General features: G+C 50.4%; 1 protein-coding gene across 1 annotated transcript in view; it reads right to left on the minus strand.

The window, feature by feature from the left end:
- LOC143149024 (igLON family member 5) overlaps positions 1-15,794 on the minus strand; it is a 68,224-nt gene extending 52,430 nt beyond the window's left edge. Inside the window, exon 1 of the mRNA XM_076315997.1 lies at positions 15,033-15,794. The gene's annotated coding sequence lies outside the window, so the exon portion shown is untranslated. The remainder of the gene's footprint in view (positions 1-15,032) is intronic.
- Positions 15,795-26,827: the final 11,033 nt, after the last annotated feature.

Below are 26,827 nucleotides of genomic sequence, written 5' to 3' on the forward strand. Positions count from 1 at the left end.
CCGCTCGCGTTTATTTTTTAATATTCGCGTATCTCTGCGTTCAATAATGAAAACAGATGGGACGGAAAAATATCGCGCGAAAGCGCGAGCAAATGGCCGGTTTTAAATCCGACTTCGAAGGCATCGAAGCAACGCAATATCGAACGAAAGAAGGGCACTTGCAGTAACGAGATGGTAAATAGGAAATTGAGGTCTGGAATTTAGAGGTGTATTTCGCACAAATTGGTACAAATTTACCAAACGAGGACAACGCGAGAAACGGTTCGCAGAGGAGGCAGCGAAGGTGGAAAATCCATCTCTGCTCGCCGCGTCGAGCCAACCAGACTTCTCAAAGAGAAACGCGATCTTATTCGCGAGCGCCGTAAGAAAATCGTAGACGAGACTTTTGAACAGGTACGCAGCGCGTCGAGCTCTGCTCGTATCGAGCTTTTTTCGTGGAACCGCGTCGGAAAATTTACTTTCGCCCCGTGAAAGGAGGAGGGGGCGTTACATCACGACCGTCGGTTAACGACTTTAATCGAGGCAGGGACAGTGGCGGCTTATTCCGGATTTACGCGGGCGTATTTACGTTTACGCGCGGGCACGGGTCTTTTAAAGGGAATCCATAGTCGCGCTGGCTGGTGAGTCATCGAAAAATTTAAATCCCCGCCGATATAACGGTGCACCCCTCTGGTCCGTTGGCCCCCGAAGAATGCTAATTGTCATTTTTTATTTGTCCCGCGGAAGCGTAAGCCGAGCAAAGCCGATCGGTTTATCGTCCCGTGTTCGCGTTTAAACGGACGAGCGTACGAATTTTCATCGGTTCCGCGATCCCTTTCGATTCGTCGCTCGAGGAGCGCCAACATCGCGCCCTTCGAGTAAAACGAATTTCGCGAAAGACAAATGGGAAAAGCTTCGCCGGAGAACCGAAAAATTATCGCGTTCGTAATAATACCGGTAAGAAAAGATCCTTGTCCGAGGTTTTCGAAGAAACGGTATGTAATTTTCAACTACGTTTATACCGCGGATAAAATCGAGACCGAAGAACCGTACAACCGAGTTCAGCGCTCGTAAAAGGTGTTATTCGGTGATAATTTTCTCTCCCGCGTGTAATTTTAGTTTCATAAAAATGGTTTCTTCGCCTCGTAACCGTTGGATCGTTCTAACGCGCAATGTTCACGCCACGTGTATCACCGTGGGTTAGAAATAATGTCGGGCTTCCGCTTTTTTACACTTTCTTTTTACTTCCGATTCTATCGTTACTCGAGAATAAATAGAGGATTCCGTTTCTTCGTTTGGGTCGCGCGGAGGCGTCGGATCGTTTAAATTGTTCGTAAATCGTTGGTAAAACGTTCGCGAATTTATACATTCGATCCGAGAGTTAACGAAAAATTGTTTTTTTTTTCCCGGCTGGAGTAGGAGAGCCCCGCGATTCGAGGCACTGGCCAACGCTTTGCAATTCAACCGAGGGAATCGTTTATCGTTGTACGCGACGCGCGTTATCGTTGCGATTCGCGTGCTGCTCGGATAGCTCCACCGTCGCTAATTAAAAAGAATACCGTCGAGATAAGGGATTCGCGATGCAAAATAACTAGCCGGGGCACTCGATGTCGGCTCGAGACTCGAGAGCGGAGTCGACGGAATTGTTCGTTGGCGAACGTTCTCCTTTGATTCGGTCGGTTGTTTGCAGCGGAAATTACAAGATTAAAAGTGCGGAAGTTGGCGCGAGGATTTCGCACCTGCGAGCAACCTAGAATTAGGATTCACTCCGCACCTCTGACGCGAAATACTGGCACGCGAGACTTCGTAACACGCGCGACAAAATTTATCCACTCGAGAATCGAGCGACTTCTCGCTAAGGTTTTTAAATCGTCGACAAATTTTTACGCCGTTTGCGTTAAGCCAGCTACGTTGCTTAAAACTTTCATCGACAATTCGCAAGTTCAAACGTGGATCGTGAGAAGGTTCGTAAACGTAACGAGAATCCGAGGGAAGCTTTCGCCGGATTTCCGACTTTTCGAAGAATTCGAAGATCCTTCGGTTCCTCCCGGATTAATTTAAATCTCCCGGCAATTTTCCGCCGCGAATGCAACAACCTTCGACGAAATCTTGAGCCGCGTTGCAATAGCTGGCCCCGGACCGTGGAGCGATACGCCTGTTTCGCCCAGTTTATGGCATCGAGTTCGAGATAACTTGGCGAATACTTCGTAGTGTGCAACCACTGTGATCGTTTATCGCGAGCGCTCGCGCGCACGATATATTTTCATTAAAGTTTATGCGAGATAACTGCGCCGTCGCTAATTAAAAACGGGAACGCTTAAGAGGAAAGTTATTAACGAGCGAGCGCTACATCTTCGTACGTTTTCGGTCGAGCGATCGCGCGGGTGAATTCGTTTCGCGAACTTTTCCAAAAATTTGTACGAAATTTCGTCATCGACGCGACCGTTGCCCGCTTTTCGAAGAAATTGCCCGCTCGTTTCTCGGGACAGGAGAAACGGGAGTTGTCTGTTCGAAGATCGAACGACCAGGGTGAGAAAGAAGGAAACAACGTCGCTCCGTTTCTCCGTGGAAATCGAGAAGAGGGTTCCGTCAGATTTCTTCGCGCCGCGTAGGCGTATCGTCTTGCGCGTGTATATAAATAAAAAGCTATCGGGGCAAAGAGGGCAGAGAAATTCCGCGAGAACCACTCTCGGGTATTGAGGACGAAATTATGTTCGAGGGGGTGAAAGGAAAGTTACAAGTTCGCTTTGGCTTTAAAGCGCGATCGACTTTATATCGAAAAACCACTTATCCGTCGACAATACCTTCCCGCGAGGCTTTTACCGTCGGCTCGATTGACGCGTATCCGTACGATGCTTTCTAGGAACGTTGGCCAGCCCAATCGAGTTAATAACGGACGATCTCTTATCCTCGAATCGCGCGCGGTTCACCGTTGCGAAAAATACGAAAACGTGTCTCTCTTTCCCTTTGGATCGTTGCATAATTCCTGTGGCTCGCAACCGTCGAACCAAAGGGGAACGAACCGATGAAACGACTTCGAACGAGAAGTCGGTTCCGATGAGGTTTCCCGGATACCGAAAGAGACATAAGCCTCGATATATTTAGCGGGGATCCGATAAGTCTTCTCGCGCGCTCGGTTTCGAGACAAGGGTTGCGGGTAGACGCACGGATGGCACGAAGGGTTGGCTTTTCCGCTGGGAACGGCAACGTCTGACCGTTTGATTACCCACGTTATACCCTCGAGCGAGTAATTACCGGTCGAACGCGATATTCGTCACGCCATCTGTCCTATCTCGTGAGGCCGCCACGCTACCCGGGGAAAAATACCGCGATTCGACCTGTTTCCGAGCGTACTCGTAATACGCGAAAATGAAATTCGAGACGACACGCTCTCCCCGGAGATCCCGATGCAGCCGCGAGCTTTCGGCTCGCCGAGGAAAACTTTCAAGAAATTAACGACGGTAAGAATGAATCTACTTTAAGGGGCCGTACCACCCCCCCTGACGACTCACAGGAATAGCTAAATTCCAAGTTTTTTCCCCCGAAGTAACTATCGAGTAAAGTGTGGCGAGTTTTTCAGCTTTTGCTCGAGCAACGTTTCGACTTTATTTTCGTCCAAGTTTCGTCCCTCGGAGTTACAAAATTACTGATTCCCGCAGCATTGTGTACCGTAAATCGTGCTCGGTAAAAGCTTCGGATTACCTTTCGCTCGGTCCGTCGAAATATATTTTAAAAATTTATAGCAAGGCGCATTCGCGATTCCGTTGAATTTTCGAATTTCGAAAAAAACTCTTTTCGCGCGATGCTCCGTACACTCGAAGCTTCGATAAACTGCGGACCAAATTTTGTTCGATTTTTCAAAACCATCGAGTGCTCGTTCAAACTCTACCAAGACCTTATCGTTGCTCGTAAGGTTGACAAATTAAACAGGGGTGTTCCGCGCATCCGGAAAGATCCGCGCCGCTTCGCAGAGATGCAGGAATCGGTCGGCCGTGGTCGCGGTTGTAACTCGTGCCGTGCGAACCTCGGCCACTGACAACGAAAAGTCGTCGCGAACGGTGAATTATTTATTCTCGCGTAGTAAATACTCAGCGAGGTAGGCGAGTCACGACTCGAGGAACCAGTCTATTTCCCGCGAGCGCCGCGAACCGGGCAGCGGAACGCAAACGTCGGTTTGCTTTAAAAGGCAGCGCCGTGCACCGTGAAGGGGTGAAAGACCGACCGAGGGGATGAGATCCGGCAAGCGAAGGAGGAGGGGGGTCACGCGCGCAATTTTCAGACAATTTCAGGTAATAAGTTTTGCATGTGAAATTGCGGTAATACGTTTTCCCCTGTGGGTCGGTAAGTTGGCTGTACGTTGCGCAAAGGCCAGACTTCTTCCTGATTCTCTCTTTCGCCGGGACGATAATGTTCAGTGTGTACCGCGGGGCCAACCATCCGGATGCTACTTACTGGTGCTCATCCTCCTTCCCCTGTTCCTCCCTCTTCCTCTTTCTCTTCCGCTTTTTCGCTCTCGTTCGTTTCGCGGAATCGTTTACGGACGTTGCCGCCTCTTGCCAGACCCACTTCTCGATCGGACGTCCTGTTTGGCTCCCTTGTTCAAAGGGGTCCGAAACCGTCGCTTCGATACCCTGGACGATATAATCGACGTTTAGATTTTCGTTCCGGACGTCTCGGTGATACAGGTACCGCGATCGTTCTCTCCTCGTTTCGTTCGCGTATAAATGAAGCCACGTTCGCTTTTCAGGGGGCCGCGAGTATCCATCGATTTCGCAGTTCGCGTGTTTCGAAACGGCTCGGAACATCCAGACGGCTGTGTAGCGGTCGGGTAGCCAGAGATGCAACGTCGACGCGGAAAAACACGAGATCGTTGCGTCGAGTGTCTTCGACGTTGGATTCCAGCCGCGCCGACGGAGAGAGCACTTTTCGAGCGGAGTTTAAATTTCCACGACGGTAGACCGAAAATGGGCCGTCGAATGAATGGAAAGGAAATCCGCGATTCGTACGGATATCGAACGAGAAGGAAAAGGTAAACGCGCTTTCGCCGATCGGGGCGAAGGTTGGCCCTTTTGTCGAAACGTTTGGAAAGTGGATCGCGTAACTGGGCCGAGAGTATACGTCGGTGTATCGTTTTTGTATCAATCGCCTCCTCTCCTCGTCGCGGTCCGCTACATCGGGGATATCGACTCGCGCGACTTTCGGTGTCTTTCCTCGATTCGAAACTACTCCCAGAAAAGGAAACCGGGATTCGAAAATAAATTTCCCGCGTGCCTCGACCGAAGTAGGTAGGGGAGCTCTTTTGTCCCGTGTCAACGGAAATGAAACGGGAAACAAAGGTCCTCGTTAAGAGCGGCAACTTTTTATTCGCACCGCGCGAAAATCGAACAATCGAAGCGGTCGCGGAAAGAAAAAAGGAGAACTCAATTTCGAATCAGCGTCGCGCACACTCGCGCGCAGACAGACAGACAGAGAGAGAGAGAGAAAGAGAGAGAAATCACCGCGAGTGTTCGCTGTCGTTTCGACCTAGGCGCGGTGCGTTCTACTCGCGGAAATAATCGTCGCGTCTTGTAACGCGCGAGACAATTTTCGATACTTTTGCGGGAAGACGCGTGCACAATTCTCGTCGGTGGTTTTCCTCGTAATCAAAACACACCGACGCGTGCACGAGCCCGGTGCTGCAATTTCATTGTCGGCTCGACAGCCGCGGTTGGACGCGCACGCGTTTTATTTTTCGCCCTCGTCCCGGATTCCGGGCATAATAAATCTTGGCCCCTTTTGTCATTCGGTTTTCCTTTGCCGGAGCTTCGCCCGCGCGTAAATTCCAACGCGTACGACGAGCCGAGGACGCGCCGCGAATATAAAGGGGCGATAACGGAAATACCGGGTGAGCGAGAAACGACCGAAAAACGATGACGATTCTTCCTGGAAAAATCGCTCGAAAATTGAGAATAAAATGCTACGATATCGGTACTCGTTTCGTAGAAAATCAATCGTCGATCGTGGCGGGGCACGCGCGGAGCCGCAATTGGACGGACTCGCGTTTCGGTCCATTGCTGACCGTTTCTACTTGCGTTGCAGTTTGTAAACATCGGGAATGGCACGATATTATCCTACCGTCTGTTTAGACGTTGAAACGGATCGTACCACCTACAATAGACACAACCGTCGATGCCAGAGTAAACAAGCAACGATGTTGCCCGCCGAATATTCGAGATTTTCTCAAGGACGAGATCGCTTAGACGCAAAGTGCGCCGATACCGTATTTTGGATTTACTTTTACGCGACGAATCGATTAATCGCTCCGTTAAATATTCGAAACGAAATACGGAACTTCGAGCCACGTAAATTTCCATCGCGCGTTTATTGCCGAAGATCGACAAATTACCTTAACGTGCTCGTGGAAACTACGCGGCGACATCGAGGACAGATTTCCCTGTCATCGGTAATCTACGATCTTCGTGCGCGACAAGCTTTATTAGCCAGTTACACAAATGGTCGCGCCGCGGAATGTCGCTCCGCCACGTTTTTGTTCGCTCGAGCGTTTTTCAAACGGTCCGCTTTTATTACCGTGGTACTCCTATCGGAAGACGGAAGCCACGAGAGGGCGACGCTCGTAAAATGTTCAGAGCCACGAAGTTCTTATTAGTCGCGATAAAATTCGCGGCCCTTTACAGTCCCGTTCGAACCCTCCCGGACCGACCATACTCGCGAGTTTGCTCGGATCTTATCCACCACTTAACCCATTCGAATCCTTCGACGAGCCGAGCTCGTCACGCCACTAGGAGGTCTTAAAATCGTGGTTTACCGCCCTGAAATATCCTTATAGCTCCACATTAGCGATAAGTCTGCAATTTTAAGATCACGAGGCCAAACTTTCCACGAAAACTGTTCGTTGTTTAATTTTTTACGATTTTATAAAAATCTGCCCGTACTTTCGACTTTTTACGGGGCATTTAAATAGATCGCAAACGGGTCGACAACTCGGTTCGCCTAATGAGCAATTATTTCGCGAAAGTGTATCGAGCGAGATACATTCGATCCGACTTATCTTCGAGGTTTGCGTTTAGAAACGACAGCAGCGCGATCGAGCAATCCCGTGGTAATTCTCGGTGCACGGAAGATGAAACAAATTATCTCGTATCGGGACGATCTCTACACGCATGGGACAATGATGGACGCCGCGCCCATATTACCTGCCATAATTTAACGCGTTAAGCGTCGAGCCCATTCTGTTTACCTTTTCGTTTGTGTCGCGCGATATCGTCGACTCGAGCGCTACATCGCAGATTGCGGGGAAAAAAAAGGTAGAAGAGCGACCAAAGTTGGAAAATTCTGTAATAAACGTTACAACGCGAAAACGGATAATTACGATTAAAGAGAAATCTTGTCTCCGACGCGTTTCAATTGCGTTAACGCGACGATTAAACGGCTCGGCCGCATTTTTCGATAAAATATTAATTTTAAAAACCGGGATATTATCGTTGGCGCGTGACACGACCGGTGGTCGAGTACTTTTGGAAAGTTCGTCGTCGGTGCTCGAAACGGCGCATAACGCGCGAACAAGATCGAAAGCCGCGTATCGACTTGTTCCCCCGCGTGTTAATTAACGGTCTCGTCGCGCGTAGCGGTCGTAACGAGGAATGAAACGGTTCGGAGGAAACGGCGCGCGTGTCCGCGAAAAAGAACGAAACGGATCGATGATTCGTGAAACGCGAAAACGGCAGGTCGAATTGGTCCGAAAGGACTCGCAGCCGGATGGAGGAGCGATTCGCGTACGCTTCTCCGATGCGCCCTTAAAGAATCCATCATTGAAAAGGTTAAATGGAAGAGGTAATTTCTTTGGCTGTTTTCAGATACGATTCGCGAGGCTACAATCTCGGCGATCCAATTGAACCGCGGGCGCAGGCACAGGCACCGGCAGCAGCGATCGGTGTTAATGCGGCATACCCTGCGTAAAGCCTTATTCAGCCGGGAAGATTACGGGTTAATACACACGACAAGGATTATAGCGGTGAATCCATTCGCCGAATGAAATAGCTGCTCGATCCGAGGGAAGAACGGAGACGGCGGTGTCGCGTACCCGGATTGCCCTCGTCTTTGAATAATTAAGCTTCTTTGGCCCTCGGGGTCAGTCGCAACGGATCCTGTCTCTGACTTTATCAAAGATACATTATTTATTCGCGAGCCATTGAATTAAACGCCGCGGGACGCCCGGGCATCGAGCGTCCCGCGGATCGTCCGTTAGCTGCCTCTACGTCTCCACGCTTTCCCATTGCGTTCATCTTTCCGCGGCTCGAAATTGGAATTTCCCTCTGTGTGTGTCTGTTTCGTTATAACGGGCTCTTCCACCGTTGCCGCCGCTATCGTTGTTTTATTTAGACATCTCCGTAGCTGTCCGTTTACTCCTTTGTTGCACCGTGTCCATTCATTCCTTTATCTTGTTCCTTTCGTTGCTTCCTGTTTTCTTTTCTTCCACCATCTTTTTTTTTCCTTTTCTTTTTGTTTACCCCTCTTCCGTCCCCGTCTCTTAGAATTACCGCACCGGATTTCGTCCGTGGTTCGCTTTTGTATCCGTCCAAAGGTACGCGGTAGTTCGTTAGCCGGACGTATCTTTCTCCTAATTATCAAAGAACGCTCGAGAAGAAACACCGGAACGGTGGACACGTAACCACCACCGGTGTAATTACGGTTACGGGGACTAATCCGCGGCAGCTGCTTGTACTTGGTCATCGTGACTTTGTAACGCAATTTCGGAAGCCCGTTCGTCGAGCCTATCGAAACGAGAGCGGGCTCGCGATTACCTGTCCGGCTCGCTCGCAAAAACGAACGGTACGCGAGCGGAAATCGACGGGCGATTATTCGGGGCCGCGATAACGCGATTATTCGGGTCAGTTTTTTTCTTTTATTAAAGCGACCCGATAAAACATCGAGTCGTCGAGTATTTTTCTTTTCTTTCTTCGTTAACTTTTTTTTTTTTTACCATTTTCCAGTGCTCCGGGAGCGACGCGCCTTCCGTTGAAAAGATTTTCCAATACCTTTTGGAATTTCACGCACGGGCTACCAAAACATTTTGGCGAAATACAAACCGGAAATTTGCTTCTGGAGTTTTCGCTTCGATTCCGATTATTTTTCGGAGTAAATATTCTCGTAAAGGATAACTGCGTACGTTGAAACTTTTTTGGTGGAAAATACGCGATCTACCGGCACCGCGCACCGCAGCCAACGTGTTGCGATTCCATTAATTTCTACCTTAGAAACCAAAATTAGCACCAAATCGTTGGAACGGTTTTCATTCCACAGGTTATCGGAATATCCGCGGTAAGGAAATTTACGGCGGAGAGGAGATTTGTTTGAAGTAATTTATTGGACAAATAGTGCAAAGTGTCGTGCCGTCGAACGCGACGTATTGCTTCGCGTCGAATTAATTACCTCTCGACGTGGCTATCCTGCGAACCGTTTAACGACTCGTTCGTAATGAATCGTTAACGTCGATACGCGCGAAATCAACGCGTTCCGAGCGAATTAATATAATAGAAATAACCGACGTACACGACCCGTCGATTCGGCACGTTAAATCCCGTAGCCCGCGAGTGGACCTTTTAATGCGGCGTTCCTCGGAACATCTGTTCACTCCCAAGGGTTTCGATAACATCGTTTCGGGAATCTTGCATCGATTTCGAACTCGCCGTACCGCTCCCGCGAATGTACGAGGTTCCTGCTCCGCTATCGCGTTTCACGAAGCGACGTTGCATTCACCACCGGCGAAGGGTTGCTAGACGTCGAGAGGGTGTACGCGCGCACCCACGCTACAAAACATATTCTCCAGGTAGGTATTACTTGCGTTCCTGATGTATTATTGTAGGTTAATCGATTCAAATTTACATGTATATTCAAATGCACTCCGCCCGGGAGATATCAACGGGTTCTTCTACCTGCGACCTAATTCGAAATGGTCGACCCGCGCGCCTGGAGGGGATCGGCGTGATATTATTACAGAGGATTAGTTGCCACGTCTCCGTACTTTTCCATTACCAGGGATTTCTCCTGTCGCGCGTATACCGGAACGTTATTACTATTAACACGGGGGAAGGGGAGCGGATAGCGAGGAGCAACTTTTATCCAGGCCCTCGTACCACGGGTACACACGCGTTACGTTCCCGTATAAAATAAAACGCAAAGTTCGTTCGGTTGTTCCGGCTTACGTGCACGTAAATGCATACAGCCCGCGTATCTACGTTCCGAGGAAGCCACCGCGGCATCTGCGTCCAATTACACGACCAACCGAATATCCACGAAACCGGATAAAACACGGTCACCTATCAGAAATACCGTAATTCGGTGGTACGTCCGGCAAATTTCCACGAAAAACACCACGCCGCCCGTATTCCACCCGTAATACCCCCGCTGTCCGCGTGTACACGGAACACACGTAGGGAGGGGAATTGGGGGTGGCTCGTGGCGAGCGAAAAAAAAAAAAAAAAAACACGCGCGAGAAAAATTGCAGTCGCCTGGCCCCGCCATTAGGCCGACGGTGGTGTACGTCCTGGACAGCGGTCTCGCGGGGCGAGAGAAAAGGCAACCGGAGCGGCGAAGAATCATTATTGGCTCCCGAGCGTCAACGTCCACGAGGTGAAATGGAATTTTTTTTACTACGGCCCCGACACCTGCGGGTCACGTTCCGGCGAGAAAAAGACCACCGCGACCGAACGAGAAAATGAAAAGCATCGTTTTCTCCGTCCGTCGTCCATTTTTGCAATTTATCCCGCCGATCGCGAGCGATTCGAAGCGTTCGAACGAGGAACGCCGAGGACTCTTCCTTTCGCGATCGGAAATCCGAGAGTTTATCTCGGGGCGAAAGATTCTTCGACGTTCTCTCGGTTCTCGAACTCTTCGAAACATAATTGTAAAGTATCGCGGTGAAATTTGAAAAATTGACCAAGTTGCGAGACCTCGGACCCGAGTCCATACGTTCTTTAATACCGCGTGCCAAACTTTAAAGTCGGTTTCCTCGAAACATTTTTCAAGCTCCTTCGCGCGAACTCTCCCGACTGGGAAAACAGACTGGGAAATTTTTCCACGCGTATGTATACCGTAAATATTCCCCCGTCGCGCGCGAGAGTTCTCCTTTACCGTTGAAACGATCGCAAAATTTTACGCGGAAACCGAATACGTGCTCGTTTTTAAGACTTTGCCTGTAATTTCCGAGTTTCTTCAATGTTCTTTTACGGAAGGTAGCCGCGATCACGCCGGTCAAGGCGGTCACGTTTCCGATGACTAAAGTTGAAACGACTACGACAACAACGATCGTTCGTACTTGAGAAAAATTCCAATAATTCGTCGGTTCCTAAACGAATATACAAGCAAGATCCGAGCTCGATCCGTCCGATAGTTTTCTCGGACTAAAAGTCCATTTCGGAGGATTTTCCGATAACTTTGTCCTCGTCGTTCGAGCCTTGGCTACGAATTAAAGACCTCTTACCATCGATAACACCGTTTCGTTTGGTTTTTTTTTTCGCGTTCGCCGAGACCCCAAAGCAATCGCGGATAAATGGAATCGCAATTAACAAAGTGGTCAAATTGCCGGCACGCGGGGCCGTCCACATTGCGCTCGACTAATCGTAATCAAAGTAATTAATTATCTATCCATTGTCCCTCTTCCGTAGTCGCGTCGATATCGATGTTTCCAGGAACGAGGAGATATCGTTCACCCTGTACGCGTCCCTTTCATCCCCTTCTCGTCGAGCCTTCGTCAAGCAGCCCGCGTATTATATCGATTCAATTTAATCATAGTCGCGCGTGGCGCGATCCAAAACGATTATCATCCACGCCCGATAATAATGCGAGATTAGCAGTTATTAAAGGCTCGAGATATGCCCGTGTTTAATTAACATTGTAATCGCGAACTCGTCGGGAAAGAACCAGCGTTATCGATCCGAGGACGATTTCGTCGGTATTCGTCCGTGATTTTCGACCGATGAAAAATTATGAAAAACGACTGATCGTGTTCGATCGTTTCGCTTCTTTGGTACCAACATTCTTCGCGTTCCGCTTGCCCGGGTGCGTCGTTCGTGTTCCTTAATCGTAAACTTTACGTTACGGTTTATTTTACGAACGTTTACGATAAAATACTCCAATGCCGCGACGATAGATAGATATCGTGGGTCCGTGTTACATGAAATTTTCGTTCGATCGAAACAAAGTAAGGATCGTTGTCGAAAGGAGCGGAGGAAAGTGGTCGGAAAGCGTTCTTAAACGCGGTTCGAGTTCCGCGCGAACCCGGGTGTTGCCGGGTAAGTATTGCGTTCCATTTTTTCGAGAGTCTTCCCGGAAACACGGTAGGTTCGCGAATGGCGTAAAAATGATCGAAACGATCGCAAGGAAGGAGAAACGTCGGGAACTCGAGGCGGGTTCAACGAGAGAGTCGGCCGCGGTGCGCGACGGCAACAAAATAGCTTCGCGATACGGCCGCTCTAATTAAATTCCCGCGTTATTCGCAATTAGCGAGCAATTTATTTGCGCGACCGTGGAAAAGAAATCGGCGAACCGGGGCCGTCGTGGGCCCCCCTCTTCCTAGGGAGGGGGCGCGAAAACGCGAAACGGCGATCGATCGTTTCTAAACACTGATCTCCACTCTTGGCGAGAGAAGAGCGACGCGAGTGCCGCGGAGCAATTGGCCCGATGTCCGTCCCTCTGTATTTCGAAATAACCGGCTACCGGCCCGATCGATGGAAAGCAATTGCCGAAATTACGCTCCGGGAATGAAGATGAATTGTTGACTGCCGGCGAATTGGTCGGCTCGAGTGCCCGTTACGTTCGAAATCCCGCCTACGCGGCTGTCGCTCGACTCGCGGAACGATAACACCCCGAAATCGTCGGACATCGAGCGAAACTTTCGTCCGGGAAACCGGACCGATTCCCACACCCTCCCCACCTACACCGCAACCCCTTCGCTACAACCCCTCGGTAGTGTTTCGCGTCACGCACGAAGGAAGAATTACGGGAACGATCCGCGGCGAAATTACACGGTGAGTGTCCCTTCTAACGTTTCACGGTAATTGCGCCGGCATGACTCGAGATTACAGGTATTTATCGAGCACGTCGGAATAAAATCGACCGTGGAAACGAAAAGAACAATCGCGACCGCGGTGCGCGAAACTACCCGGCCCCGGTTTCAATTGAATCGAGCATTAAACGTACAGGTGCGCCTAGTTCGGTACCGCGCGAGAACAGAGACCGCGAAGACGAACGCGACACGCGATGCAGACCTCGACGTCGAAACGACGGAGAACGAAAAAACAATTATTCAACGTCGACTCGGTGTCTTTGATTTTCGAACAAATACGGAGAACGCGAGCGTCTCGCTCGAATTAATTACGCGAGAATGGAACGAACAGGACTCCACGAGAGCCTCTTTTATCGCGGATTTGTGGGTATTTAAGGGTTTCTTTGCCGCGGTCGCGGAAAGTACCGCGAGAGAGAGACAGAGAGAGAGAGAGAGAGAGGTAATACGTCGAGGAAAATTTTCAACACTGTCGTTATTCTCGTAACCGTCGCATAACTGATCCGGTTTCAATAGACGAGTTACTCGTTCGAAAGTCCGATTGTCTCGGTTCGTGGTTCAATTGCGTTCGTTCGAGTGGGTAGTAAATAATTAATCGCGTCGATACGGTGACAGGCGATCGTAAGACGCGCAAATACCGGTATCTTTACTCGGTCGAAAGTTCGAATGCTCGTTTGAGAAGAACGGTCGATAAATAATTACACGGGTGCGGTAACAGCTGATCGTAAGTTATGTAAATAGCGGTAAATTTACTCGTTGGAAAGTTTAAACGCTGGCTGTGTCGCGCCCGTTCGAGGAGGATGGTTAATAAATAATTACATCGATACAGTGGCGCGACGTCGGTCGAGAGGTACCCTGGACAACGACAAAAATTTGTCCAGCGTAAAATGTATCTTTTCTCGCCGAAAATTCGAAGATGCTCGATCGAGCTCATTTTTTTTTTAGTTTCGTTCGCTGATTCGCGACGAAAGCTCCGGGGCAATTCAATTCCGTCATCAGAGAGAGAGAGAGATATCTTCTCGAGTGTATACATAAATTTTCAAAAGTCTCGCTTATTCAGCGAGAAGAGTGAATTGCTTATTCGACGCGAAAATTTGTACGGGGCTCCTCTGATAAGTCGCGCTCTATTTTCCGGCTAGAATTTCGAAATTAAATCAGATTATCAGCTACGTAACACGTCCAGATTCGCCGAGCTTCTTGCACGTACTCCCCTGAAAGAATCCTCGCAGGACACGAGTCCTCGCGCCTCTCGCGGTACCGATTGCGGTTGCGAGAAATTCGATCGTCGAACGATCCGCGTTCGCGTGTTACACGTCGCTCCGCGTAGATATTTTCTCGCTCGCGTTTGTCGAAGTTCGAGTTGAACTCGATCTCCGAATAATTTAATACAGCCTCGTTCTTCTCGGTCCACGGTTCTCCGTGGAATTGTTGCTCACGATCCACAATGTACGTGTAATCCAGGTGACCTGGATACTAGGCGAACAAATAAATGCCTCGTATCGACACACGTGCCCGCGCATATTATTACACGCGCTAATAAAGCAATTTCGTCTTTAAGCGGGAAACAAAGTTCCGTAATTAGCGACAATGTACGCCCGCATTACGTAATATATTTGCGCGAGTTAGAGGCGCCTGTAGGTACCAGCTCGGCGACGAACGCGTCGTTACGTACGTGCATGCGACGTACAGCGTATACCGACGTATTAACCGTAACGCTGGAATTGTCCGCATCGCGATTACAATCTCCCTTGGATAAAAACTTCGGAGCGGAACAATAGCCGACGGAACGATCGCCGTGGATTCGATTCGAACGATCGATCGACATTCTCGAATTATCGTCCCGGTTCGCGACGGTGTGTCCACGGTCTCGGGACCGAGCGGTAATGCGGTAATTTGGAGGGCGAGGTTCCAAACGTTTAAAGATTCCGGTGAAAGGTTCTCCTTTCGCGGTAGGGTTTTCGAGGGTCGCGCGATTCCACTGTTCGGGACGTACCTTCGGCAGCGTTTCTCGTCGACGTCTCCTCTCTGCGGCGCGTAAGATCCGAAAGTGTACACCGGGGATACGCAGTGTTGCCCGCGAGGTCGATCGAAGTTACGCGCACTTTTTCGTGTCGTTCACTGCAGTGGCGGTAACACGTTGCAGTAGTCTCGCGGTGACTTCCGGTCCACTTGTATCACAGCACTGTGGTGCACGAGCAGAGCCCACCGTGCGCGGCGAGTAACCGGCGGCGCTCGATCGTTCGATCGAAGAGATCTCGCGCGATGGATCCGCGAGAAGAGCGAGCCTCGTCCGCGCGCACCTTGTTCTCGCGAGTTTCGATCCGCACCATGGAACGGGATCACCAGGTTTCGCCGACGGTGGCCACGCGTTCCTTTAACGCGAGTTCAAACGGAGGTATTCTCCATCGCGGTGGACCACGATCGTTCCGGGCTGGTTCTCATCCCGCACGCCTCGACGTTGGAGCACGTTCGGCTCGAGAACACGCTCGAAAACGGCACCTTTCGATCGTTGGATCGAAAGTTTCTCCCTGGCTGGTCGGTGTCCGTGAGTTTTCCACTGGTCGCGGTTGCAGGTAGGGGGGAGGAGGAGAGGGAAAGAGAGAAGAAGAACGCGCGCGTACCGCGTACCGCGTACCGCGTACCGCGTACCGCGTACCGCGTCCAGACGCCGCTCGACGTCCTCGATGGATGCGCGAAAGTCGCCGAAAAGACGGTACGTAAAGCGGGTAAGCCCGAGCGATCGCGATGCGCGAGCGACGCGTCGTGTTGTTGGCAAGCGACTAACCCCCAACGCCGTCCTGCACCCCCGGACGCCGCGCATGCCCCCTACCTTAAAGAACTCACCCACCCCTCTGTGCCGCCCCAAAACCACCGGTGACTTCATCTTTTTTGACGAGATGCCTGCGAGATCCCCCCGCCTCCCTCCCCCACCTGTCCCGCCTCCTCGCTCGTTTTATCGTCCCTTCTCCGATCTCCCGCGTTCTCTTCGTTCTCCTCGCTCTCCTCTTTCATCCTCCCGACGTTCTTTTTGTTCGCCCCCTCTCTCCTTATCCCTCCGGGCTCATCTTTGCCCGACCGAGCTCTTAGCGCTTGTTTTATGTCCGCTCGTAACTCATTCCCGAGGGTGACGATTAGCGGCGGGATCAAGTTCAATATGTACTTTCGCCTAACGATCCATTCGATGGTCCGAGGTTCGTTTCGTTGCAAACAAATGTTCCGTTTAACGCGCCAATTGGCTGGAATAATTCTAGAACAATCGGCTCGGCTCGTAGCACGCGATAAGTATGCGCGTACGCGCCAAATAGGATTCGCGATCTACGCACTCGAGACGGAAACCCGAGGTTTGGGATCTCGTTCGAGCAAAGGCGAATCGATTCGCGACGCTTCGATTTTTATCGCGTCGAATTAGAATTTTTGTTCGACGAGTTACGAACGAGAAACTGTACGCTTGTTTGTTTACGTTGTTCAAAGTCTCCGAAATCCAAGGTGTTCCAGCCACTGTGCGCGCATCGTTCGACGACGAGAACAGCCAACTACGTACTTCTCTTCCCCTTGCAACGCACCGCGTGCCCTCGAGTGAATCGCGCACGGTGTTCACTCGCAAGTACCGTTTCAATTTTTTCGCGCAAAACCAACCGCGGTCCGCTCGTTCCCATCGCTGACGTCCAGAGAGATACCGGAGCCGGTAACACCGAGTATCGAAATTTCTTTCCGATGGTCGTAATATTCGTAAAAGTAAGCGACGTCGCTTAGTCTTCCGTTCGGAGCGAAGCATTCCCGGCAGGAGACGCAACCTCGAAAGTCGAAATCCAAGACGATAGAAATGGCCGGCGATCGTACGCGGTGTTCTGGAAATCGTTCGGTAGTGTACGCGCTCGCCTCAACAGGTACAAACGATGCCGATGCCATCTCGCGACGTATCGCCTCTCTTCTTCTCGTTCCGTCTTCTTTTTCCGACCACGAAAGTCTCGTCCAAAGAACTCGTGCTCGTAAACAATTGAAAACGGTATTTCTTCGATGGGTCCCGGCGAATACAATGCACTCGGTACGCCGTGGATGACCTTAGCCCTTGACGAATTGCTACGCCAGAAGTCGGATTTCGCGCGAAGCCGACCTCTGTACCGGAAAGTGCATCGTGTCGAGTAACGTGTTTCGAAGATGTCGAGTCGTTCAACGGAAGGGCTTAACGACTCGAGCCGAGTAAGGACGAACAGGCCGGTCGTTCGACACCGGCCGAAACCGTCGAGTTGCTCGAGTTCTTCGCGCGACAAATGCAAGTTTGCGAAATGAAATACCAATGTCGGAGGAATTGACGCGTCCGTAACCGGCCGTGGAAAATAATTCCGCATTCTCCGTGGGAGAGTACATCCATTTCGTTTCCACGATAACGAGCTTCCGGAGCGTCTACCGAACGAGCTCTCTGTACGAGCGATATTCGCTCGTTAAAATGATAAATATTACGCCGGAGGCCCTAAATACCGTGGCAAGAACAAGAAAGAACGGACGCGAAGCACGGTTATTAATAATCGACTCCCACTTGCGCGACAAGAGCGTTGTCAGAAATAAATATTCCCAGTAATTGTCGATAATGCATAAAGTATATACCGGTAATACGATTAAATCGCATTTGAGCGAAGAACAGAGAGCACTCGAAGGGGGGAAAAATATCGATAGAAACCCTCCGTAGGAGAGAGATTCCTGGGACAGAGACGCGAACAAACAAGTCGAACTCGTAGAAACACGAGCGGTATAAGCAATATCTCGTTTCTCGTTCAACGCGTGGCCATTGTCGAACAAAACAGAGTATAAACTGACTTCTTCTATAAAAGAAAGTTGGTTCTGTTTCGGATTTTGTTCGAGTATCATCGTCGCTACAATGGGTTGCGGAAGTTTAAAACGCGGTCAAAATCTGATATTTTCTCGTCAAACTGGACAAGCAAGTTGAACGGGATGATGCAACTTTTCACGGTTTCGAATATTGGTATCGCGCGCACGTCACGATTTTCATTCGCGCTCGAGACGACCGACGAATCTTTCCCCTGCGAGCTCGATTAAGGTGTTATCGAATTCGCGTTGAAATTCCTCGAAATTATTATCGCGCGCGTAAAAGATTTCACGATGTCGGAGATTCATCGGAGTGCTCGGCACAATGCGCGCGGTCAATTTCGGATACGTTTCGATCGGTCCTGTTGCAAATCCAAGGTTGAAAAAAAGTGTCGCCGGATGGATGCTCGGTTCGGTATTTATATTTTTTTGAAAGAAAAAATATGGAAAGGAATTAAGCAAACCGTGGCGCGGTAAAATGACGAGTAACGGTACAAAGAACGTACGCTTCGAACATTGAAACGCGGTACCAGCCGTATATCCGCGTTACAATTCTGGTACGGTAAAATTTTGTTTCTCTTGTATTTGTCGATTCGCCGGTATCACTTTCGGAGTCGTCGATCGAGCGACCGGTGCCCGTGCTCGCTGGAAATGTTACTTCGCGTAACAGAGACGAACTCGCGAACGGTAAAATAAAAACATCTCGCGCAAACGGTACGAGAATCGTTGACTCACGGATTTCGAAAACGATCGTTTGCAAAATAGCTCGGAAGCCGTAAATTCGTTGCACACTTGGTTCGTACGATACGATCGGGCTCCTTCGACGAAGAGGTAAAACGAGATCCGAGGTTAAAAGAACTCGATGCACGGGGCAAGTATTTATTCAAGGGCCTTGGAGATGAGTTTACCAAAGTCACGATCCATTGAACCGAAGGTAGAGGAATAACCCCGCGAACAAAGAAACCACGAGTACTTATTCAGACATTTTTTTTCATCGTTCATCGCGAAGGAGCTATCGATTCACTCGCTGCAGGTGCTCGCTTCTCCTCGCGCCTTCTTTTCCCTCTCAGGCTCCCCACCTGCTCCTTACTTTTCGCTTTGAGATCTTTCACAATTTTCCATCTCGAAATGATAACAATGCCATTCGTTAAACCACTCTTTACATAAAATTGTCGCTTGTCCATTGTATTTTTTCTCTTTGGCCCCCTCCCTCGACGGCCACTGTATTTAATGGTTGCTCTCGCCGAAGCTTTGTCCCCGCAAAGATCTCGAGGCCGTGTCGTTATTATCGCGACAATGGCTATCGCGCGACGAGGCGCCCGAATAAAGCGTGCCCGAGTGTACAACCTGATTTTTCGAAACGTTTCCAAAACTCGGCAACTTCGCGCTGAACGCGTCTCGTTTCTACCGTTCCTATTATTTACGTACCTCTCTGCGCGCGACCGGTCCACGAGAGCCAATATATTCGTTGCTGGGAAACCGTATAACCGTTATTAAAAGATTCGCTCGACTCTATCGTTGACGAAATATTTTTCGAGATTAACGTTTCAACGCGGTAATTCCCGAAACATCGGGGCACAATGAAATTCCGCGAGAGGAATTCGTAAATGCCACCAAACGTTCGCTTTTTAGCGACGGGTGCATATTCGAAACGTTCGAACCTTTCGAACAATTTGCATCCCGAGAATCGAACATGGATCGAGCCTCCCCTCGAACGATAAAAACGAACCTTTCTCTACCCGATCGAAAGTAAGGCACGAATATCGAAGGTGTTATTACGAACAAACACATCGTACCGATGCCACGACTGGGAGCGGGTCACGAATCTAAACTCGGCTAACTGCGGTGAATGACGCGAACCGAAGTCACGTATACGCGACACCGGCCAATAACCGACGACTCGGCGAAATCGCGTACGCGCGACGACGGCGGCGACGGCGACGGCGACGGCGACGTTTCGTCTCGAGGCGAAGAGAACATCCTGAGAACGACGCCCCTAAGTCGAACGACGGGACGCGATAATCAATTCGATCGGGCGTAGGAAGTTCGAGGGTAACGTTGGGCGAGAAGGAGGTGCGTTCTCGCGAGAACTTTTCAATCTCTCCTCGTGCTCCAGCCACGGATAAGGGGATCTTGTAAGGCGGCCGATTCGTTTTACTCGGTTTCTCCTCGGCCCTTCGTCGCCCTCCCGCGGGAACCCACCGGGTCGGTGTCGCGGCAGAGTAAAGAGGGTAAAGAGGGTAAATCACCCCACGGCACTCACCTTAACGAGAGTAAACGGGCTCGTTCGGCAAATCCAGAAGCTCCCGGAGCCAGGTACTATCGGCCATTTTCGGCCGAATAAGGGAAGAAAAGACTCGGTGCGCTTTCGTGATCGCGCCGGAAGCTATATCGGGCTCCGGTAAAGTTCACCCAGCCCCGAGGAAAAACGTCGTGAAAGTTCGCCGTTCGACTTGTTTCTTCTCGAGAGTTCCGCGCAGGGAGGCAAGGGATCGCTAGAACGAGTAGAGAGGAAAAAAAAACTGTACAACTTTTACTACACCCGTGCGTCTCGAATGTAAACCAAACGTTCCCCCACCCTCCGCCCGGTTATTGTCTCGAAGAACTCCGCTATTTTTGGTTATATCGACTCTTTGTTTTCCTCTTGCCGCAAACTCCGAATGCCCCGTGAAAGCCTACTTGCTATTCGACTCGCTTTGCGTGCCTCCGAATCGAGAGAAACGGCCAATTTTACTCTTAACGGGGCTGTCTGTTTCTTTGAAACGAAAATTGCTAGATTACAACAATAACGGTTCGTCGATAACATCGACCGTTAGAAAATCGACTTTGCGCAACCTGTACGAATTAGAAAGGAGTATTTGCGATCAGGGAAACGGAGAAAATTTTTAACGTGGCTCGGTTCGGCGAGAGTTTGGCCCCTCGGAGAGACCGGAACTCGTTCGAGTTAGCTCGACGCGTCGATTCAGCGGCTCAAAGCCTAGTTTCCCATTAATCGGTTAATTTGAATCCGTCTCGCGTTGAAGAAGTTTGCGTCGGCCGTTGGTCGTAAACATCGCCTTGAACCTGGTCGAGGAAACTACGCGACGCCGCATTGGTTTTACACCGAGCATCGTTTCGCCCTCGAAAACCATCCGGAGGAACTTTTTCCAAGTCCCCTGTTGGCCTTTAATTAACTCTCTCTCTCTTGTACGCGATCGTTTCCGGGTGTTTCCAGAGCCACGACCAAATAAAATTACCTAGTCGACGAAACGAGCCACTTACATTTTGATTGCGGCGTAATTAGCGGTCAACGTGCCTCCGTCGAGTTAATATTAAATCGCAATTTTCGCTCCGCGTGTTCGATTTTTCGTTACTCGGACATTGCCCCCCTTTCCGAGTTGAAATCTTTTTGTTAACCGGTGGAAAAAGTCGGCCGCGTTATCCGTATCGAAGACCGATTTTAAATAATTTCCGTTCGTTCAGTCTCGTTCGCGTTGTCGAATTACGGGACCGTGTCTCTTTACGTTTATCGTTTCGCGAGATAAAAGTGCTCGTTGTCGTAGAAAAAAGAAAGCAAAGGAAATACATTCCCGATAATTGACACCGGTGGAGTCGAAAACAATATCACGGGTGGATAACGAGGATGTCTTGCTCGAGTCCGAATCAGGTTGAAGTCGTTTCGTAGCGGTGTTTCGTAGCCGTGTAGTTTCTCGAATCGAGAAGTTCGCGTCCGTGATCCGGAGCCACACGGATAACTCAAATTCCTCGAAAACTTAACGGCCATTGTGCGCGAGTGTCTCGCGGCAAGCGGCGTCCACAAATTTCGCCCGTCCGAAATTACTGCACCTACTCAACCCTAAGGCTTGACAGTTAATGCGAAACGCGGAGTTCCGGCTGAAGGATTTCGAATTACAATGGGTTAGGAGTATCGTCGGACAACGAGCGTCGCTCGATTAGACATTAAACCGCATTCCGCTCTCCCATCGGTTTCTCGTCCCTCCGAACAATTGTTTCGAAGCTCGTCGTCTCCGCGCTCGCCCGCTTATTATTTTCGTTCCTGACCGACCGACGTAGTCGACCGTTTCTTTTTCCCTTCTGTGAACCGTCGAGACTTTCCATTCGTTTCGTGTAACGAAGAGGTCGCCGAAACGTCTACCTCGTTCATCGTCCTACGAAAAAACTTCTCAAGACAAAGAAAATGCTATCTCAAGGGGCACACGTGGAATAAATTTTACCTCGAGTTCATTTTTTTAACGAAATTTTATCGTCCTCGGTACTTTTTCGTATTCGTCCGCAGTAGACGGTACCACGGAGAGCGCAGTTTTGCATAGATATATGTGCGTTACGAAAAGTCAGACGAGCAGCCCGTCTACGGACTCGCCCTCGGAGCATCCCGTCCCTTCGGTTCGTTGGGAAAAAAAATTCGCTGTAATCAAAGGTGAAGGTTCGCGAGTACCGCGATTCGCGTCGGGGCGACGCCGGTTGGGAAACTCGTCGAAGAGTTTCGATGAAATTTCCAGAGCCGGTGTCACCGAAGAGCGCCGGGTCGCGTCGCTCCGCTCGATAAAGGTTCGCGACGACGCTTCGAGTTACGGAGAACGGCTAATAAATTTCTCACCGCGAGGAGAGTCACGGCTACCGGGTGGCTCGGCGACGTCGCGTGAGTTGTACGAGTGCTACCAGATTCTGATACGACGAACGATTAGGTCGAACGGGTTTAAAGAACAAGTGCGATTTACCGTCGACGAAAGTAGTTAATAGCAGCCGACGTTGCGCGCAACGTACAAACGCGAGTCTTGTACCGCTCGTACACGAGCGATGCGACGCCGATCGTTGGAGAAGGGGAACCATCGAGGAGCCGAGTTGTTCCTGGCGACGAGAATCGAAAGGGAAACCCTCCAGAGTTGCCTCCGCAGCGGTCACGGTTCTCGAGAGGAGGGAACGAGGACCGAAACGCGGGTTCGTAGACCCGCGCGGCCACGAATTTCGACACTGGCGAATTACGCTAACCATTCGCATCCCTCGCATTGTCGGAGGGTTAACGCGAGACGTCTAGCTTCCCCCGTCCATTCCGGGGCTCTGGCCAGGACTTTGGATCGGGAGGGTGGGTCTGGCAACGTCGTGGCAGACGCACGGTACAATTGCTCGACCGGTGCCCCCGACCAGCGTACCCTTCGGGTTCAGAAGTAGCTTCCGTCGCAGACCTCGCCTGGATACATTGTACGCGTAGGTACGCCAGCCACCGTCGCTTCTCGTAATCGTGTTTGCACGCACGCCCCCGTATTTGTCCTTCGCTTTAAGAGACCGTCGCGAAATCGCGTCAACGTATAATAGCGCGTCATTGACGAGAACACTGCCGCGACTCGTACGCCGGCGGCCGAGTCCACGGGGGTCCGTCGAGGGAAGCGGACCGCGATTAATCCTTTTGTTCGACACGACTCCTAATTTCCTGCGTGCTCGTGGAAACTCGATCATTCCCTCCGGAACGCTTTCGGGGAACAACGAAACTCGCTGCGCCCCGCGTTTGATGTCGGAAACGTTTACCAACTGCCGCCGCCTCGATTATTAAAAAACCAACCTACGTTCCGCGATCGTCGCCGACCGCGGATCGACGTTCGCGAAAATTTTCCATTTTTCCGACGAAAGCGAGCCGAAATTTTTAGTTATTTCAACATTTTCGACGCTCCGTCCGCGAAACTTTCAAAGAAGCGATACAATGAATATTTTACGTTACGTTGGGAGAAGGTTTTCTCGCAGCGGCGTAACGAGCACGGCTCGTCAAAAAATTCGCGTCGGTTAATAACGTTTCATTTCTTTCGCAGTCGCTCGTGATAAATCACCGAAACGGTTCGTCGGTTACACAGGTAACTCTCGGGCAACACCGTTAATTTAAACGGTTCAACGAAATTCAAAAGTACGTAGCACAATTCGCCGTGGAACGATTCAAACGGTTAACAGTTTTTACTTCAATCCTCGATTTTAAACGAACAAAACGGACTCTCCCTCTCTCTCTCTCTCCCTCTCTTTCGTGTTCTCCGTTCGCTGTCCGTCCAAGGCGACCGAATCGTTCGCGTTGTACAGGTAGCAAGGGTTTGCCCGGTTCCGAGCGACAATCGCACGACGAGAATTTACAAGTACGTATTCGGTAGTTTCTTCGAACGTATTTTTGGAATTTTCGCGCGAACGAGCGAGAACTCGCGCGTATTCCCACGGGTATCGCACGAAGGGAAGGGAAGGGAAAAACGAAGAATCGTTAGGAAAAAGTCACCGTGATAGCACACGATAAAGAACGCACGGTAGACGTAACAAAGCCTCGTCGGGTCTTTCCGCAGTGCCGTGACTTTGATCTCATTTTGGTATTCAGAAGCCATCGATGAAAAATTTCATCTACTCGGCTTTGATCGATCTTCCACGTCACGTCGTCGTATGGAAGCCATTCTTTATCGTATCCTTGTCTTTGTATCGAAATGGGACGAAGGAGCGATCGTTTCTCGATCGAATACGTCGCCGGTCGCGAACGTATTTCATATTCCCGCGTCCCCCGCCTCGTTTCGTTGATTCGCCTTCGCGCGAAGGGTGAACGAACGAAAAAATCTTTTCCCGATTGTCTTCCCGCTATTACGGAGATTGGACCGGCTTCGTATTTCGGTCGCCTCGCGCTGGCACGAAATTCGCTCCGATCGCGGATCCGGCTTCTCGATCGGGTACGAACGCGGAGAGCCATCCTAGCGTCGAAGACAAAGCTTTCGAAACCTTGCGAAAAATAACCGAGTCGAGAGAAACGCGCGAACCGTTCGACACCGTGCCGGAGAGATAATTGTTCGCATTGTCGAATTTCAATTCTCAAACACGTATCTATCGCGTTGACGATACCAAGCTAAAAGGGTGAGATAAGAGTGGTCGACTGCCCGTGAAAAACCGCACACTGCGCGATGTACAGAAATGGGAGACATACGGAGAAACGGCAGTCTGTACAATCTATAGAGGTCGGTCGTACGAAGAAACGTCGGTCTCTACGGCGTATAGAGGTCGCCGGCGTATGAAAAAAGTACAGTCTATAGACGTATGGAGGTCGTCGCCGAAGGGTTAAACTTTGCAGCTCCGGTCTCATCGGTCCGGCTGACTCGCGATGATATCCACGCGGTGGTCAACGCTTTGAGAGAGCTGCTACTCCGGACTGAACATCCGAGTCGGTCTCGTTCGTTTCGTCGCGAAGGTTGGTTCACACGTACGATCCACGACGAAGAAACGGGGACAAAGATACGCGGCAATACACGTTCGTTCGCGTAAAATTCTTCGAAAAATTGCGTCTATTGTTTCCAGACTCGATTAGGCTGGGCGAAACCACGGTCCGAGATTGGGCGGGTCGGCTGGATCGGTTGATACCGCGCCGGGAACGGAATATTTATGCGTTTCGAGGGGAACGGCGTAATCGCGAGATAGCCGGGGATAAAAATAGCCGGGTCCCGCGACCGCTACGCGGCAGACGTAAACACAAATTTATTAACAGGGTCCACGGGGTGGGCAGAAAAAAAACCGAGTCCACTCGGGACACGGTAGACAGAGGAGAAGGAGGTGAAGGAGCGGTGGTGACGTTTTTCAGTTTATCAGAATTAAGGCTGGGAAATGACTAGGCCGTAGGATCTCGCGGAAAATTAGCGAAACGACGTTGTCGCCGGTTCCAGCTGCCGGCAGCCGGTATTAAAAGGCGTCAAGCACGTAATTCATTTAGACGGAAACGCTGCCGGTCTCGCAAACGACGGCGCGATTAATCCTACCCACCCGGTCGACGTTTCGAATCATAAACTTCCGTTCGAGTCGAAGATTTTATTTTCCCTCCCTGATTAACGTTCGTCGTCTCCGGTCCGTGCAACGACCTTCCTTCCTCGCATCGAACGCGGCTTACTCGACCACTTGGCAAACACGGACCGATCGCGTCGCCTACCGAACCTTCTGTACGCTAAACACCGTGCTGGTCGCTCTTCTCGTATTTTCCTTCGAAGATAAATTACCATTCGACCGATGGAGCGCCTCTCTGTTTTCCAACCTCTCTGTCCACTTTTGCGGAAAACGAACTTTCCCAAGTAAAATACAGAATCTCTGCAGAGAACCATACGGAAAGCTGATAATTAATTCCCGTGGAGCGGAGTATATAAATTAGTTGGTAAATTCACCGTTAATATCTCCGGTTCGGACCGTACGGCATATCAGTATTTAATACCGTAGAGTGGCCGAACTCGAGGTATCTTTGTCGGACGGGTCAGTTCCACTCGATAACCCGGACGGTGGAACGTTTGTTCGACGTTGTACAAATTCATCCCTCGCCTGCGTTCGTTCTTTTTTTTCCTTTCCCGTACGAACGAGGGTCGATTCGGTTTCGCGATTCGCTCGAAGATATTTCGTACATTGGGAGCGTTCTCTTGGATCGCGTTTCCAAAATTTCCCGATACGCCCCGAGGGTGTAACCGCGTCTATGCTGTAATTTTATACTCGGGCGCGTTAACGTTGGTACGGAATGGCGTGCAACGGAGAGCTCGCTAAAATACACAATGTTAAAGGTGAGTCGCGCGCGCGTGTTCGCGATCATTATTTCAGCGGATGTTTCGTTGTATCGTGAAACGATATTACCGGGACCGACGACACACCGAGTATTTCGCTCCGTCGTAGGACAGGGAAGTTTCGACGAAACTCGTAACACCGTTTGGCTGCTCCTCGGAGCACACGGGGAGGCTCTTACGATACCGCGGACTTGCCGCGTCGATGATCGATGAAACTGTTACATAAAATGGACGTTATCGGAGCGTATCGAGAACGGGGAACGCCGTGGTTACACACGGAAAGAAACGCTTTAACGGGATTCGACGCGGGCCGCGAACTTTGTCCTTCGAAACGGACGATCCGATACTTTCCAACGAAAAAGAAACTTATCGTTTATCTTTTAAGAAATACATTGTACGATACGTGTGCTCACCGGTAAAAGAAACG

This window comes from Ptiloglossa arizonensis, chromosome 7 (genome assembly GCF_051014685.1).
Source record: "Ptiloglossa arizonensis isolate GNS036 chromosome 7, iyPtiAriz1_principal, whole genome shotgun sequence".
Lineage (NCBI taxonomy): Eukaryota > Metazoa > Arthropoda > Insecta > Hymenoptera > Colletidae > Ptiloglossa > Ptiloglossa arizonensis.